This window comes from Salvia splendens, chromosome 5 (genome assembly GCF_004379255.2).
Source record: "Salvia splendens isolate huo1 chromosome 5, SspV2, whole genome shotgun sequence".
NCBI lineage: Eukaryota > Viridiplantae > Streptophyta > Magnoliopsida > Lamiales > Lamiaceae > Salvia > Salvia splendens.
Window position 1 is genome coordinate 43664976 of NC_056036.1, and position 13640 is coordinate 43678615.

At 35.4% G+C, this 13640-nt stretch overlaps 2 pseudogenes; both read left to right on the forward strand.

The window, feature by feature from the left end:
* Nucleotides 1-1676: 1676 nt before the first annotated feature.
* Nucleotides 1677-10286, forward strand: LOC121801898 (annotated as a pseudogene).
* Nucleotides 10287-10879: 593 nt separating this feature from the next.
* Nucleotides 10880-12990, forward strand: LOC121804347 (annotated as a pseudogene).
* The last annotated feature ends 650 nt before the right edge of the window (nucleotides 12991-13640 follow it).

Here is a 13640-nt window from a genome sequence, read left to right on the forward strand (position 1 = left end):
AAGTATTATTGTTTTAAATTTTTTAAGCATAATAAAACTTACAATAAATTCATGTCAATAAATTATAGTACTAATCAACAATTTTTAAAAACATTTAATCAAACTAAATAATAAGTGAAAGTAATTTAGACATATGAATAAATTAGATCATAGAAGTTTAAAACTTATTTGAGAAGCGAAGATAGAAATTTTTGATTACCAAATAGTCACAGTTCAGTACTTTATTCTTAAGAATATATATGAACTCTATAAGTTTAGATTCATTTAAAATATTTACAATTTCATCAAATTCCATAATTTATTATATAAACTTAGTAGTATATTTAATTAATTGGAGCCTAATTAAAATATTAAATTGAAGACTAATTAAAATATTTTAAATATTTTAATCGAGTAAACGTAGGATGAAAATTGAAAAGATTACATATTTGTGTTGTCGTTTAGCTTGTAAAGTAATTCGGAGGAAAAAGATTGCAATAATGAATAAAATTTAGTTTTATTCATTAGAAGGAAATTAATATATAAATATAATTACTTAATTATAAAAAATTATTTTAAAATTTTACAATATTAAAATTCTATAAATAGTCAAATTAAACCTAAGTAATATCTACTCCTATATAAAATAATAATCCCTACAAACCCTACATGATACAAAACCACCAGCATCTCTCTCCCTCCCTGCCCCCTCTCCGCCTCACCCTCTTTTCCCCCTCTCAATCGGCGGCAACCTGCCTCGCCGCCGCCACGCCCACCAACCTGCCTCGCCGCCGCTACTTCCTCCCTGTCGCGTCACTCCTCCACCGCTCCACCGCTACTTCCTCGCCACTCCTCCGTGCTGCCTCGCCGCGCCACCACGCTTCCTCGCCGGATTTCTCTTTTCCTCTCCTTTTTCTTGTTCTCCGACGGGTAAAGATCGGATCTTTGAATGAATCCTCCGCTGCCACACTTCTCCCTCTTCTTCCTCTTCTTTTTCGTCTTCTCAACTTTCCTTCCATCTCTCTCGCACCGAATCCACGTTTTCTCGGCCAGCCGCCGCTGCCTCATCTCCCTCAGCCTGCCTCCCTTTAGTCGGAGCTGTCGCCGGATTCCAAGCACCTGCTATGCTGCCATCAAAAATTAGAAAATCAGTCCACAAAAATGCAGATTCAATTAATGGTGAGTCTATATAAATATGTTGAACTTCTTGGAAAAGCTATTTTTCCTCAATTTCATTGGACCAATTTTTATTCAATAATATTTGTCTTTTCATTAAACTACTAAGTTTATATAATAAATTAGTCTACAAAATGCAGATTCTAGTCCATCTATTTAAAATTGTTTCAAATCTTCTTCAAGAAGTTTGCATTTGGTTGGACTACTTGAGAAGTCACTATTGCTCTATAGGGTTGCATTTTTTCTCAAAATGACCAAAAGGGCAAACAAAATAGCTTTAAAATTTCCCGCCAAAAAGGGCAAATAAGTCTTTTCATTAAACTGTCACTTTAGATTAGTATAGATTTGGAGATAATTCTAAACTTCCCCATGACTTAAAGACAAGCAGATCATTCTAGAATTTCCTTAATGATTAAGTAACGCCACTTGGCACTGTATCATTTAATTGACAAAAATAATGTTTGGAGAATAATTTAAGTACACAAACCCACCATTTCCTCCCATGCTCGGAGGAGAGATCAGTAGCCTTCCTTCCCCCAAAAAAATAAAGATACACATTCTCTTCATGTTCTATACGATTTTCCGGCGGATTGAATGTTCAACTGGATTATCGAGACATCACTAAGGTACGACTCATATTGTAGCCTATTCTTATGAAATGAAAGTTGATAAATACATTGGTATGAAAGGATGTGGGTTTTGATTTTCATAGATTAGAGAAGAATGAATAAATTCTTGAAATAGTTTATAAGCATGTGATTTCAGGATGATATTAAGCATGTTTGGACTATTAATTTTAAGCTATAAAACTCTAATTGTGTAGTATATCTTAGGCGAGAGTTTGTATGGATAGGGATTAAGAGTTTTAATTTTTACTAAATAAATTCTATTAAGAATAAGTGATTTGGGGATGAATAATATGACTTTGTTAGATTATAACAGTCATTTGCTATATTTTAGAAAAACTATTAGAATATTTGGGTTTCGAATGGTTCTGAAATATGAAATTTTAAATCGCCATACTTGATGGCGCCTTTTTGAGACATCACCTGTTCAGTCGACAAACGACCTCGTAGGGGGTGTTGCAATATGGTTATTATATGACATCAACTCCTTCCTTCAAATTATAAAATTTGTGTTGACAACCTTTCCAATATAATGTTGATCAAGACATTTCATTCGATCAAAAAAATTATGTATCAACCGCAAAAGGTTATAATCCTTAGGATTACAATACACATCGAAACAAACACATGAATTTTTCACAAGTTAGGGCAAAAAAATTCTCCGGCCAATATCAATCCATTATTTAATGTATAAAACCTTTGGCCACCCACCAAACATGCCTGAATTGAGCATTCTGGCGGCCTCTCTCCGCCACCAAACCTTACCATCGAACATGTATCAGCAATTCTTGTCGGAAAACAAGAATGGATTTATAAAAGTGATAGTGGTGAAAATAATATGTGTTTGATGATAGTATTAGCATTATGTTGAAAAGTAAAATGCGGAAAATAAAATATTATTGCTGAAAGTAAAAGACGGAGAGAATTTTAAAGACTACATTGTGAATGACTTGTTTTGTTCTCTCCATGGTTACACAACTATATATAGACTCTAATTCTAACTAAACATGGAAAATATATTCTAATTATACTAATATCCTTTTTATTTGATTTTCCATAATCTTCATTGATTTCCTTCTTTATTCTTGCCATATCTTCATCCATTGCCTTCTTGTTCTCCAATTAATTAATTTCCTTATTCCAATACTCCCCCTCAAGTTGAGTATCGAGTTTTTCGTCACTTAACTTGCACGATCTTTATTTTGATAAATAGTTTATACTCGTATTTAAGAGTTCTTCAATTTCCATTGACAGTTTATGCTCGTATCATAGAGCTTCTTCAATTCATCAGTGATAGTTTATACTCGTATCAAAGAGTTATTTTTTCTTCATTGAAAGTTTAGACTCGTTTCAAGGAGTTCTTCAATTTTTCGTTGACGGTTTTAACTCGTGACAAGGAGCCAATCTAGACAGTTTTAACTCGTGTCAAGGAGTCAATCTAGACAGTTTTAAGTCGTGTCCGGGAGCTTGTCTAAACAGTTTTTACTCATATTTAGGAGCTATCATAGATAGTTTTAACTCATATCTAGGAGCCATCTTAGACAATTTTGACTCGTGTCGAGGAGCTAATTCTGACAGTTTTGACTCCTGCCGAGGAGCTAATTCTGACAGTTTTGACTCCTGCCGAGGAGCTAATTCTGACAGTTTTGACTCTTGTCGAGGAGCTAATCTAGACAGTTTTTGCTCGTATCTAGGAGCCTAATCTTTAACTCAATTTAATTTGCAGTCCAAAGCTTAATTTTGGTTTTTTTCGGATAACATGTCCCCCTTTACCCAATGCTTCCATGCAATTGTGCATCCCCGTCACTGGATCTTCCACCTGCCATTTCTGGGTTTTTCTTCTTAACTCAATTGGGAGTCCCTCCTTCTCCGATCATTCTATTGGATTTCTTCTCGTCATTCTTCACGGCAACTCCCAAGCCTCTATGTCAATCATAGATAGCGCATCACGTCTTCTTTCTCGGTGGCCTCTTCTCGTCCCTCCGTTGTCCGCTTTCTCGGTGGCCTTTGTAGCCTTGCTACTGGCTCCACCATCAACAGCTCTTCTCAGCCTTTCTTCTCGTCCATAATCAAGCTTTACATTCTCGCCAGTCCTTGGACTTGCATTACCAGGGAGCATACCATCACATCCTCTTTTGGCAATAGGTTCTCGACGTCTTCCCGACGACATCCCATTCGTACCAGCTCTTCATAGCGGCTGTGTGGCGACGCTATCTCTCTCCCCCTGGCCGCGCAGACGTTGGCTGCTCCGCCTTTGTCCTCGGAAATTCTCTCCGTGATTCGGAGATTGAATCGTTTGCCAAGTGGTTGATATCTCCCCCTCGGCCAAACACTTCATCCATTTTAAAGTAATTTCTCTAGGCTGCCCTAGGCAGTAGCTTCTCCTCTCTCGACGGGGCCAACCATCTTCTGTCCATCTCCGGCACGGCTACCTTTGCAACAGTGATCGATTATCATACGGTTGTGTCTGGGATTCAGCTCTTTTCCATCAGTATTCTCTCCACTAGTGGTTCTGCTTTGAAGACGAGTCATTCGGTTGGTCAATATCTCCCCCTCTCAGCCGGATAACTCGTCATCTTTTCCTTTGGTCTGATAGTCATTCTTCGGCCGTGGCCGCTCGGGGTTGGCCACTAGCCTTTCATCTTCTCACCATATCAGCGGATGGCATGCGGCCTCTCTGGCCTTTCCTTACGCTGTTACGCGCAGTCTTCTTTCTTGGTTGGGAATCATCCGGCTATAGCAGTTCTTCCCTGGAAAGAGAATTGAGGCTTCTTGTCCCAGTACAAGGCGAATACTGGGGGACTTTGCTTCCCAACAGCCAGAATACAAGCCCCCGGATGTAGCACTGATGGAACATGTTTGAAGAATTATGAGTATCTGGGAAATGGCGAGGTCTATGATAAAAAGAACAAGAAATGGAGTCTTGATCTTCTTTATCAGCTTCGTGCAACTCTAGTTCAAGTTTTTGATACTTCAAAACCTCAAGGCATTAATTTCCAGCAATCCCAGCAGCATGCCGCAGCAATCTCTATTTTGCGAGAGGGTATGGATGCCATTACGGAGCATCAGAGACTCCATGCTTTGATGAAAGGGGAATGGGGTAAAGGTTTACTTCCTCAAAGTAGTGTAAGAGCATATTATACTGTGTAAAGGATTCGTGAACTTGCTGATGGAACATGTTTGAAGGATATTTGGGATAGTTTTGATTTTATTTGGCTGGTAGGATATTTGATCCGTTATGAATTGGAATTCTCACTGCTTGCATGGGAAGGATAGGTTTTTATTTTTATATAGAGACAGTGAACGATCCCTTTGATCGAACCTGCTCTGATACCATGTTGAAAAGTAAAATGCGGAAAATAAAATATTATTGCTGAAAGTAAAAGGCGGAGAGAATTTTAAAGACTACATTGTGAATGACTTGTGTTCTGTTCTCTCCATGGTTACACAACTATATATAGACTCTAATTCTAACTAAACACGGAAAATATATTCTAATTATACTAATATCATTTTTATTTGATTTTCCATAATCTTCATTGATTTCCTTCTTTATTCTTGCCATATCTTCATCCATTGCCTTCTTGTTATCCAATTAATTAATTAATTTCCTTATTCCAATCATTCTTGGGTTGTGGAAATACAATATTACATGATTAGAGGGATGCCCTTGCAAAAGAGCATATTATATTATGAGGCAGAAAGGACTCGGCTCTTTGCGACGGCCATGACGATGGCGTAAGTGTCATTTTATTATACATGAACTTTTAATTACCATTTTTTTAAATCTAAATATACGAACTTCAAATATCATAATTTTTTTCCCTGACGAAATTAACTTTCTCACAGTGAAAGAATGTAAAATCTAGGAATTTTGTATTTAAAGTTGAATTAGCTTATCCTTTTGTAAAGGTTGTCGTATTAATGGTACTCATTTTTGACACGTCGGAAAAACTCTATTAATAATGTCGAAACTTTGTGTTTTTTACATGCATATAACTCCTTTCTATTTTTATTCGAACAATAAATACTAATAATCCAATTTTAAGAAGAGTAGTTATAAATTAACAAAAATTATATATACAAAGTTGGGGTATATTTGTCATTTTCTATCATTGATTAAGGTAGTTACTTATTTTAATTATACTTTACTTTTACATTATAAACCCCATGTCGACTAAGGAATGGACTATAATACATTAAACCAAACATTAAAAAAATAAAATGCTTAAATTTTTTATAAAAATATTTAATTTTCAGAATTTAAACAAATATTCTACGTCATGTTTTTATAATTTTAACAAAAATATGAAAATGAGTTAAAAGAAAAAAAACACTGAAAATATTGATAATCAAATTAATAATGATTAAATAAAATTTAATTTTAAAAATAATATAATAATATAGTATATCATAATATTATTTGAAGATTAATTTTATAGTATATTACTCCAATATATCCACTTTCCTTCAATACTTATCGTTTTTAATTATAAAATAATAATTCTTATAAACTTATTTTCATAAATTTATTTAAATTATCTTTTTATTCCAAAATTTTATTATATACAGAGTATTTTTTTAATTTGGATCACGTATGTACATTGTATTTTATTTCATTTTCTTCAACTATTTTAATATGTGTGATTTGGATATAATTTGAAGCTTATGATTTCAAAATTACAAGGAGAAATATGCAAAGTAAGGTCAATATATTATCATTTGGTACTATTGTCAAAATTACATGAATGAAGATTTAATCATCTAGTATTATATATTTTGAATACATAATTAATTACACTTGAAGAATGTATCACGAGCATATGGGGCCGCTGAGTGTGACAATCTTCAATAATCGAATAACCTCTATTATGCTAATCACAAAATAATTTTATAATATGATTTAAAAATAATAGGGATTTATTATATAATATCAATTTATCTGGTAGTCATACAATTAAATAATATGTCACATGTTGTGTCATAGGTTGCTATCATCAAATCATCCCTATATTATTTAACGCAATATGAAAATAATTATGAAATTATACTACAATATTTCAGTGAAATGTTGAAATCATAGTGATTTATCATATAATTTCAACTTTTCATAATCTTAACAATTTGTGCGGCAAGAGCTATACATTAGAAGATTGAATTATATGTACCGATTCAAACAATATCTCATCATCTGACCAATATTATATTTTTAATAATAAATTATAGCAATGTCATACATCACATAATATCATTTAACAATAATAGTTTCTTAATTATATAAAATTTTCATTTTGAAATCTTAACAAAGATATTACACTATACAAAATACAGAAATATTATATACTAGAATAATATTTATGAAGGAAAAAAATATTATTACAAAGAAATATATTAAAGAAGTTTAAACGAAATGTTTTTTTTTTTTGCAAAAAAAAATTGTTCTCTTCTGAAATTTCTACCAATATGTACTAAAATACTTGCAAAATTAAAAGTTAGGAATTAAAAAAATATAGTATATCAGTATTTTTAAATATATATGGCATAATACGAGAGAAATTTGAATTAAAAGAGTATTTTGCCCAATTTTACTTTGTAGAAAAAGGAACAATTTATTATCTTTATATCATTGTGGCAATTCTAATAAAATGAATAAAAAATATATTCCATTAGAATACTATGAATAATTATTCTAAATTTTTATTGAGAATCTTTTAATTAACATGGATATTTTCAAGAATAAAATTAATTACATATTTTCCTCTTATAATTGTAAATAGGGTCTGTAGGTTACTCAATTTATGTCTGATATCTACAAATCCTACAGGAAATTAATTTGTTATATGTCATATTTTTCATATAGCAAATCTTTTCCGTCACCATTAAACAATATTTAAGGACAAATGCATACTAGTATACTTACGATGGGGGACATTTTAACTCTTAAGACGTAACATTAAGCATTGATAAAATCATTCAATTTATGGAAATAATTGTTTATGAATTTTTGCGCTGCTTAATTTTCTGGAATTCTAAAAATAAAATTAAGGCATTTGCATGTACTCCCCAAAAGTCCAAAACTATGCTATTCTGGATTATGAAAATGAAACATAAATACAATTATCCAATTAGGTTACAAAGATAAGATGTAAGTTGACCCATTTACTTCTGAAACAAAAACCATGTATTTATGGAAAAATCTCTTGCATGTTATAAAAAGACAAAAATCTTGTGTTTTATCATAACTAGTGTTAGAAGAAATGAAAGTGAGAATGGTGAGACAAATAATATGTATGGTGATAGTGTTAATGTATGTAAGTAGTGGAAATGCAAAATTGCATGATTACGGCGATGCCCTCTCAAAAAGCTTGCTATTTTTTGAGGGGCAAAGGTCAGGGAAGCTTCCCTTCACGCAGCGTATGAAATGGCGAAAGGACTCGGCTCTTCGTGATGGTTCCGACAAGGATGTAAGCGTCATTTTTGTCGAATTATAATTAATTGGGATTTTAGGTAGAGCATTAATTTGGTATAACATTGCAGGTTGACCTAAGCGGTGGATACTACGACGCGGGCGACAACGTGAAGTACAACTTCGTTCACGATAACGATGATGGCTTGGGGAGTGAACGAACACGGCAACTCCATGGGCCCCGAGCTGCCGCATGCACTAGAGGCGGTGCGGTGGGCGACGGACTACTTCCTCAAATCCACCGCGGCGGCCCCCGCCATCATTTACGCCCAGGTCGGAGACCCCAACGCCGACCACAACTGCTGGCAAAGACCGGAAGACATGGACACCCCCAGAACGGTCTATGCTGTCACTCCCGACAAGCCAGGAACCGAAGTCGCGGCTGAGACTGCGGCGGCGCTGGCTGCTGCGTCTTTGGCGTTTAGGGCTTTCGGGGATGAGGCGTACGGCAAGGTGCTTTTGGAAAGGGCTGTTGAGGTAATTTTGATTATTAACATATATCTTTTGTTTTGGATTTTCTTCTAAATTTATTTGTGTGTTTGTATTAGGTATTTGAGTTTGCAGACAAGTATAGAGGATCTTACAATGACAGTATTGGTGAAGGAGTATGTCCTTTTTATTGTAGTTACAGTGGCTACCAAGTAAGTACTACTATAAATGTATATAAATTATATTGAGAAATAAATGTTGTGCTACAACTTTATGGGTGGTTTTATCCGCATTTGTTTGTTTGATCGATTATTTTTTTCAAGGGGTGAGTGGCCCATTTACCAACCTAACAATTAATTATGATAAATAAAAAAATTGCAGGATGAGTTGTTGTGGGGCGCAGCATGGCTATACAAAGCCACCAGTAAGGTGTATTACTGGAATTATGTGAAGAAAAATGTCATAACCTTCAAATCCAATATCGAAGCAGCCAATTTCGAATTCAGTTGGGATTCAAAACATGCTGGAATTAGTGTTCTTGTCTCCAATGTACATATGTTTATTTGATTATTTCTATCCTATGTTTCATTTTTCATCACAAAATCTTAAAGAATCATTGTCTCTACCATGATGCAGTGGGTGCTTAAAAACAACAAGGAAGCTTCTACAACACCTTTCCTATCCTATGCAGACTCATTTATGTGTTCTCTTATGCCCGAATCTCCCACCAAAAATGTCCAATTCACTGCTGGTAATGTCCTCTAATTTAATATAGTACGTATAAAAATATTTATAATTTGGGTTATAAAAAGTGGATGGTTTAATTTGAGAAAAAAATTAACACTTTTATATATATGCTAATATTTGTTTTCAAACGTTATGGAACTGACCATGATAAACCACTACTATCCTAAAAAATGCGTATTAATTGTATATAGATGTGTTGCAGGTGGGCTTTTGATGAGAGGAGGAAAATGCGATTTGCAACAAGTCACCTCCTATTCATTCCTTGTATTAGCCTACACTAATTACTTGAAGAATTCTACCCATGTGATTCGATGCAAAGACAAAATCATCAATCATACCCAACTCGTGAATTTCACAAAAAATCAGGTACACATTACATACCTTCAAAAATTTAATGGAATAATTGAAACTAATTGAATTGTGTAGGTAGATTATATACTAGGAAGCAATCCATTGAACATGTCTTACATGGTGGGGTACGGCGCTAAGTTTCCGAGGAGGATGCACCACCGGGGTTCGTCAATACTGTCGTTGGATCAACGTTCCGACCACATAGGATGCCAGGAATGGTTTCCGAATTTCAATAACACGTCCCCCAACCCTAACGAGCTCACAGGGGCCGTATCCAGAGGGCCGGAGATAGACGACTCCTTTGCTGATGCTCGGGCCAACTCCTCCAAATCGGAACCCACCACTTATATCGTGTCGCCGCTTGTTGGCTTGTTGGCTTATTTTTCTAAGGGCACGGCTCACTAGCTAATTGTATTCAAATAAAATATAGTTGTCTGTCGGTAAATTCGTCGGTAAACTTCTTTTTAATTATCCTTTTCAAGCAATGTCGACTTTTGTTTGCCATTGATAGATAATCTTTATATAGCACCCATAAAAAGTGGTGTAAAGTGGTGTACTAGATTTCGTGTACCATATATTAAAAAGTACATTTATGTATTACTTCATACTATATCATAATATACATATCTTGGAGACTAGATGTGAAAAGTGAACATGGACAATTTGTACTCAATCAATGGAACATATAACGTTAAGTCTTTATATGAATGCCAGATTAGATATATAGGTGAAAAAATCATTCAATTGATGGAAATAATTCTTTATGAAATTTTGCGCTGCTTCTGAAGAGAAACTCTCTTTACTTTTTCTGGAATTCTAAAAATTAAATAAAGGCATTTGCATGTACTCTCCAAAAGTCCAAAACTATGCTATTCTGGATTATGAAAATGAAACATAAATACAATTATCCAGTTAGGTGTCAAAGATAAAATGAAGTAAGTTGACCCATTTACTTCTGAAACCAAAACTATCTATTCATGGAAAAATCTGTTGTTATAAAAACAAAAATCTTGTGTTACTTTTAGCAAACGAACCACCATATATAACTTTAGGAGAAATGAAAGTGGCAATGATGAGACAAATAGTATGTATGGTGATAGTGTTAATGTATGTAAGTAGTGGAAAAGCAAAATTGCATGATTACGGCGATGCCCTCTCAAAAAGCTTGCTATTTTTTGAGGGGCAAAGGTCAGGGAAGCTTCCCTCTACGCAGCGTGTAAGATGGAGAAAGGACTCGGGTCTTCGCGACGGATTCGATAAGGGTGTAAGCGTCATTTTTATCTAATTATTTTGGAATTTTAGGTAGAGCATTAATTTGGGAGTATAACATTGCAGGTTGACCTAACCGGTGGATACTACGACGCGGGCGACAACGTGAAGTACAACTTCCCGATGGCGTTCACGATAACGATGATGGCTTGGGGTGTGATCGAACACGGCAACTCCATGGGCAAGGAGCTGCCGCATGCACTGGAGGCGGTGCGGTGGGCGACGGACTACTTCCTGAAATCCACCGCGGCCGCCCCCGGTATCATTTACGCCCAGGTCGGAGACCCCAACGCCGACCACAACTGCTGGCAAAGGCCAGAAGACATGGACACCCCGAGAACGGTCTATGCGGTCACTCCTAATAAGCCTGGAACCGAAGTCGCGGCTGAGACCGCGGCGGCGCTGGCTGCCGCGTCTTTGGCGTTTAGGGCTTTCGGGGATGAGGCGTACGGCAAGGTGCTTTTGGAAAGGGCTGTTAAGGTAATTTTGATTATTAACATATATCTTTTGTTTTGGATTTTCTTCTAAATTTATTTGTGTGTTTGTATTAGGTATTTGAGTTTGCAGACAAGTATAGAGGATCTTACAATGACAGTATTGGTGAAGGAGTATGTCCTTTTTATTGTAGTTACAGTGGCTACAAAGTAAGTACTACTATAAATGTATATAAATTATAATGAGAAATAAATCTTGTGCTACAACTTTATGGGTGGTTTTATCCGCATTTGTTTGTTTGATCAATTATATTTATTTTTTAAGGGGTGAGTGGCTTATTTCTAATATGTTTCTTTGTCAAATTTACCAACCTAACAATTAATTATGATAAATAAAAAAATTGCAGGATGGGTTGTTGTGGGGCGCAGCATGGCTATACAAAGCCACCAATAAGGTGTATTACTGGAATTATGTGAAGAAAAATGTCATAACCTTCAAATCCAACATCGAAGCAGCCAATTTCGAATTCAGTTGGGATTCAAAACATGCTGGAATAAGTGTTCTTGTCTCCAATGTACATATGTTTATTTGATTATTTCTATCCTATGTTTCATTTTTCATCACAAAATCTTAAAGAATCATTGTCTCTACCATGATGCAGTGGGTGCTTAAAAACAACAAGGAAGCTTCTACAACACCTTTCCTATCCTATGCAGACTCATTTATGTGTTCTCTTATGCCCGAATCTCCCACCAAAAATGTCCAATTCACTGCTGGTAATGTCCTCTAATTTAATATAGTACGTATAAAAATATTTATAATTTGGGTTATAAAAAGTGGATGGTTTAATTTGAGAAAAAAATTAACACTTTTATATATATGCTAATATTTGTTTTCAAACGTTATGGAACTGACCATGATAAACCACTACTATCCTAAAAAATGCGTATTAATTGTATATAGATGTGTTGCAGGTGGGCTTTTGATGAGAGGAGGAAAATGCGATTTGCAACAAGTCACCTCCTATTCATTCCTTGTATTAGCCTACACTAATTACTTGAAGAATTCTACCCATGTGATTCGATGCAAAGACAAAATCATCAATCATACCCAACTCGTGAATTTCACAAAAAATCAGGTACACATTACATACCTTCAAAAATTTAATGGAATAATTGAAACTAATTGAATTGTGTAGGTAGATTATATACTAGGAAGCAATCCATTGAACATGTCTTACATGGTGGGGTACGGCGCTAAGTTTCCGAGGAGGATGCACCACCGGGGTTCGTCAATACCGTCGTTGGATCAACGTCCCGATCACATAGGATGCAAGGAATGGTTTCCGTATTTCAAAAACCGTCCCCCAACCCTAACGAGCTCACAGGGGCCGTATCCGGAGGGCCGGAGATAGACGACTCCTTTGCTGATGCTCGGGCCAACTCCTCCAAATCGGAACCCACCACTTATATCGTGTCGCCGCTTGTTGGATTATTGGCTTTTTTTTTCTGAGGCCGCGACTCACTAGCTAATTGTATTCAAATAAAATATAGTTGTCTGTCGGATTTAAACTTCTTTTTAATTATCCTTTTCAAGCAATGTCGACTTTTGTTTGCCATTGATAGATACTCTTTATATAGCACCCATAAAAAGTGGTGTAAAGTGGTGTACTAGATTTCGTGTACCATATATTAAAAAGTACATTTATGTATTACTTCATACTATATCATAATATACATATCTTGGAGACTAGATGTGAAAAGTGAACATGGACAATTTGTACTCAATCAATGGATCATCTCGTTTCCCAGTTGTTTCTTACTAGCACATCAAAGGCCCTCCACATCTGATATGATCCATTGATTGAATATTCAGCTGGCCAGGGAGACACTTCTTCAAACAACCACGACCACAGCAGAAATTGTACTGGATACATCACATTGTTGATCTTCAGGACACAGGTGTTGCTTTGACTTGTGATTACAATCCACATTAAAACAAACATTGAATTTGTCACAACACAAATTGGATGGGATAAGACCATGGTTCATCTGCATTACACAAGTGTCGTTGTGTCCCATAATCTCACGAAAGCGCCTTTGAAACTCCCGGTATCGGTGGCAAGGAAGTGTACTCGAACATCGGTGTAACCGTTGCAACCA